Genomic DNA, 6,000 nt, shown 5'->3' with positions numbered 1-6,000 from the left:
GCTGCAACTAAAAGAAAAAAGATCTTGCATGCCGCAAATAAAGATCCCGCACGCGGCAACGAAAATCCCGTGTGCTGCAACTAAGACCTGGCACAACCAGATAAATAAATAAATGAATAAGAGTTAGCTGGATGTATTGCAAAATATATGTGCTATTTTCCTTGTAGTAAAGTTTTCATACTTAAAAAACATATATATTATTTTACAGCTCAATTTCAACTTAAGATATATGATTAGTGATTTTTAAATGTACCGAACAGTTAGATAATGTTAATATTAGACTCTATGAATTGATAAATTCAAATGTGAAACCTGTACTCATTTCTACATGAGAAAACATATGCAAATTATTCATTAAATAACTTCTAAAATGGACTTGCTAAAAAAAAAAAAGAGCTGGATGATGAGCTGGGGATATGAACAGGAAGAGACAATTGGAATGGCATTGGCACGTGGAAAGGCCCACAGGCTTTAGGAGCCAAATGTTATTCAGGAAACTAAAAAGTGCATATTGACTGGAGCATACAGTATGGGACGTGAGACAAAGCTGAGAGACTGCTGGAGGTCAGCTCATTTAAGACTTTATGGTCATGTTAGAATACTCATAGATCCTCTCGCTGGGACTGGTTTTGTTCTGGGTACCAGGGATATACAGAATTGAACCAGACTTTAAAGTACTTTAACCCCAGGCCTTAAATAGCTCATCAGGTGGGGTAGAACCACTCTGACAATGGCTGTGCAGCACGACAAATATGATGATAGAGGTAAGAAGAGATTTTCACGGGAATTCACAGAAGAGGTACTTAAAGAATAAAATTATTTCATCATGTTGCCTTTTGAGTTATTGCATATTGCCTCCAAACTCATATTAGCTCAATCAGTTGTAGGATTAAGTTCAGATTAACGTTCTTTTTAGACACACAGAAAAATGGTTTAGCCACTTAGGCAACCAAGCAATTTCTAGTATAGTTCTTGCTTATGACCTTTTCTTTCCTTTTCATAAACTCTCACTTACCCTTTAAGACTCTGCTGAACTGTCCACTTCCCATTTTACTCCAGATAGAGTTAGAAATCTTCCCCTCTGTGTCCCTATTATAGCATTTATAATACACTATTTTTATTTTCTGTATCCCCACAAGACCTTTTCTCCCCCCCAACTAGACTTCTTTTTTTTTTTTTAAGATTTTTAGAAATTTCATGTAATGTCTGAAACATTTATATTAACATATTTCCATACATATTTCCATACAAATACAAATATAGACTTCTTAAGCATAGAGATTTCATCATGCTCATCCTTCAGTCAAGTCATTCAACAAATATTTATCAAGCACTTACTATGTGATGGTCATCAAGTTAGGTGCTGCAGATTCAGTGATAACCCAGATAAGATTCAGTCCTTGCTCTCACAGAGCTTATAGTCTAGTGCAGAAGGCAAACAAGTAAATGGGCAAGAACAGTAAGTATGACAAATGCTATGATAAGGAAAGTGTAAAGTGCCATGGGGAGCCCAGAGCAGGGGCACATAACTTACTTGAGGGGGATAATGTAAGGCTTGCAGAAAGAAGTAATTTAAGCTGAGAACTGAAGGATAAGCATGAGTTGGCGGGGCAAACCAGCAGTCGAGGTTCCAGAGCTGAGCAAGAGCACAGCACATTAAAGAAACTGAAAGAAGTTCACAGAGCAGTGGAGTTTGGGGGGAGGTAGTAGCGATTGGGTGGAGGGGTGATGGGAGAAAGCGGGGAGCAATTAGAGATCAGTGTTTGACATGGTGGTGTGCACGTAGAAAGCACTATGTAAATATTTGTTGGATGAATGGCTCATTTACCTGAGGAAGTGAGACCTTTGGGAAAGCCAAGTTTGTGTGCAGTTGTTTGTTCTCTGGAAGGCGTTTATATTGGGTTGGTTAAAAGTCTGGTTTCTGATACCAACTACTTAGATTTGAATCCTGGCTTTGACAATTAGTAGCTGAGGTGACCTAGACAAATTACATAAATGCTTTTGTGTCATTTACCTTATCTGTAAGTTAGAGATGATAATAATACTACATAGGATTGTTGTCAAGATTATAGATTAAGTTAATATATGTAAAGCATTAGAACAGAGCCTAGAACTAAGCACTGTATGTTTGCTATTATTATTCCTCCATTCATCAAAACATTTATTGAGGGACAAGTACCGTGACAGCTGTGAAAATAAGATGTGGCTCGAGCCATGGAGGAGGACCATAAAGTCTGGTGAGGGAGAAGATTCATAAATAAGTAATTACAACACTACATGATCAAGCAGGGTGATGATAGCAGTAAGTGCTACAGAATTAAAGAAGAGGGAGTGACTCATTTTCTCTGAAGAAGCCAAGGGAGAATACAGAGGGAAGGATGCATTTAAGCTGGGTGAAGAAGAATGAACAGTTTGCCAGCAAAGAAAGGCAATAGAGCTTATCAGGCCAAGGAAGCACCATGTTGCAAAGGTTTAGTAGCATGCAAGCCTAAGGCATGTTTAGCAAATGACAAGGGACACTAGAAATCTTTTATGTTCCAGGGTCTATGTTAGGCATTTTAAAAAAGTTATTTCTTTTACTTTTCATAAGAACTGTTGCATGTACCCAGTCTACTTGACACTTATATAGTACTTACTGTTGCAGTCACCTTGTATATATTAACTCAATCCTTATGACAACTGTATGAAATAGGTACTATTATTATTCCCATTTTGCAGATGAGGAAAATGAGGCAAAAAAGGTGAAGTACCTTATTCAAAGTCATACAGCTAGGAGGTGGCAGAGCCAAAATTCAAACCTGTAGTTTGACTCCAGAATCTGTGGTCTTAACCACTACTAACTTATTCTTCACCCCCGACTCCCACCCACTAGTTGTTGATTTTGATCTGCTATAGTTATGGAAACTAGATATCCAAACTTGTTGGAACTGCGTGTAAAGTAAGAGTTGAAAGTCACTTCTGGGAGAAAAGTGCATGAACTCTCCAGCATGTGCAGACTGCACAAAACTGTACATAAAAATGCTTGAACATAACTCCTTCCCCTCTCTGACTCTCGCATTTGCTTTAGCCAGCAAGTGTGGGTTGGGGGTAGGGTGGATATTTATTGGATTACACAGGATGTCTCAAGCCACACATATTTCTCTGGGGGTCCATTTTAAACTTGGATCCTCCAACCAGCAAGTTGCTCTCTCTAGAAACAAAAAAAGTTTAAAATACTCCCTTCACTATAGGGGAGGACAAAAGTGGGCAGAAAATGCAACACAGACAAGACACGCGATAAAAAGTTAGGATTTTATCTAGAGCTAGGCAGAGCCATACTAATTCACAAAGAGTAACATTTCAGGGGACAATCAGGAATAAGAAGAGAGAGTTTTGCAGGCTTATTAGAGGAAGCAAACTTCCACAGAACTGTGATAGTTTAAGACTGTACCTAAAGTGAACCTTGAGCAAATACATCCATGGAGATTTAGATTAAGGGCTCCAGGCAGAAGAGAATTTATAGAAATTGCATAGCGCAAAAAGGAAAGTCCAAATTGGACCTGAGGAATTCACATTGGTTAAGAGCTTTCCCTAAGTTTTTTAGAAAGAAAGAACTGAAAGTTTAAACCAGAACCTAATAAACCACCTTTGAAGATCTTTATACAGATTTATGTGTAAGTCAATGGGTGGTCAACTATACATTCTCATTTCAGAGAGTGGGCTCAGTCTTTCTCAGTGAACCCTTTTGTGACCTTCCTAAAAGCTCCAGTGAAAGAATCACTCTATGTATGACCTATAGATAGCAATCTGGAAAGCTAGACCTAACTCGATATGTAGTCAAAATTCTGTTTTCCAGAGTGGACGAAAAGAGGAGAACGCTTCTTTTTTAGTCTGAGTGTAATATATAGAACACAAACTTCCTGACAGCTCTGAGGATGTTCAGAGTTCTTCTTGCGTGTGAAACTGCTTGAGAGCTGGATTCTGGATAGGTGGAATTTATAGCAACATTATGTCCCAGATTTTTGAGGACAGCTCAGATTTCAAACATTGTATCTTGTAACTATAAGTAGGCTCATAAACCTGTGCTCTTGCGTATCCTAATTTGGATAGAGAGGAAAACATGGGCGTAATATAAGTGATCCTTTCTTGGACTTTATGATAAGGATAAGTACCAGAAGGAAGTCATGTTTGGGTTAGAGGGGTAACAGTGCTCTTCTAAGAGTATTCCTTGGTAACAGGGTGTACGAAAGCTGTCTTATGTGTGAAAAATGCTGGGAGAAACTCCTGCAAAACTGAGGATGTGTGTGCCATTTGGAGAGGATAGAAAAGTCCGGGGGAGAGAAGTCTGGGGACAAAATAGAGAGAGGCGGCTCCTAGTGAAGGTCAGCTGTGTCCCTGTTGAAGAGGAAGAAAGGGCTGAAAGTTTGAGAAAACTGGGAGAGGGAGAGGGAGAAGGAGAAGATAGCATTAAAAGAGAAGCTTAGAGAGAAACTTAAAAGACTCAGGAGAGTGAAAGTGAGGAGAGAGGAGGAAAAGAAGAAAGACTAGGGAGAACAAGAGGAGAAAAGGGAGTGAGAATGTGCAGAGGAGAGCTACAGCAAGTAAGCCTTCATGGGTCAGAGAGACAAAGGGGAACCTTGAGGTTTCTCTCAAGGTTGTAGAAGTCTGGAGGGCCCCCGGAGGAGTGTTGGGAGAGATCTAAGGCAGGGCAAGGATTCTGGAACTGGACCAAGGGCTGTCTAAACAAGAAAAATCAGAGCTGCATATAAGATGAACTGGTGATCCCTCCAAGGATCCCTTTGACAGCCTACCCTCCAAAGCAGTACGTGATCTTGGGTCATTTTCTCTGGGGAACTTTGGCGACACAGCAAGATTTTCCATTGATGTTGTCTAACCTTAAGGAAATCTCTCTCTAAAATATTGTTGTCTTGCAAGGTGGGGGTACTTAGCTATTTAGAAGGTGTGTTTCTCAGGCTCTCAGAGACAGCAAAGTAAGTGAAGTGTGGCAAGTCTCCCCTCTCCCCAAATCTGGCACTTCTATGTTTCCAGTCAGTATTTTTTTTGAAGGAAAATATATCTGTAGATGCTATAGCCTTTGCTCAGAGATTCTGAGAAGCCTATCATTTTTAAAGCTTGAAAATATTTGGTTGGTTTTCTCTCCCATATAATAGTGGAAGCGGAATTTAGGACAAACCTTTTAAATCAATTTGGCAGTACACATCAGGAACCTTTAAAAATTTCACACTACTTGATATAGAAATCCCACATCTGAGAATTTTCTCTGAGGAAATAATCTTATAGTGCTTTATACATTTATGCAAAAAGCATTATTTAGAATAGAAAAAAATTAGAAGTAACTTAAATGCCTAACAATATGGGACTGGTTAACAAACTCTGGCACCTTCTCTTATATAATATTTTGCAGTTGCTAAAATTGTATTTACAAAGAATTCTTAATGATGGGGAGAAATACTTATGATAAAATATTAAGTAAAAATATATTATGTGCTAAGTGTGATCTCAACTATGCTAAAATGCATTAAAAAAAAAAGACTGAAAGGAAATATGCCAAAAAGTTGTTTAGATTGATTGTCTTAAGACAGTGGGGTATGGTCTATTGTTATTGTTATTTTCTTCTTTATGTTTTCCTAAATTTTCCAGATTTTCTGCAAGGGGTATGTAATTCTATTATAATCAGAAAAAATAAAAATTTAGTTTTAAAAGTTTAAGAAAACAGGGAACTAAATATTTACAAACATAAGTCATTTAGTCAAAAATAATTTTACAAAAAATTTAGAAGTTGTAAAAAAATGTTAAAGGAAATAAAGCAAAATTGTTAAAAGGAATAAAATGAAACTTTTATTTAAAAATATTAATTTTAAATTTTTTTATTAAAAATAAAACTTAAAATGCAAGTGGTTATGAAAACTATATAACAACATGAGAAATGCATATGATTTAAGGTTAAATGAAAATAAGTCCAACACTGTAAGCAACTACCTTCAGCTCACAATATACAGT

Source organism: Balaenoptera musculus, chromosome 1 (assembly GCF_009873245.2).
Source record: "Balaenoptera musculus isolate JJ_BM4_2016_0621 chromosome 1, mBalMus1.pri.v3, whole genome shotgun sequence".
NCBI classification, from domain to species: Eukaryota; Metazoa; Chordata; class Mammalia; order Artiodactyla; family Balaenopteridae; genus Balaenoptera; species Balaenoptera musculus.
Note: the sequence above shows the minus strand (reverse complement) of the source record.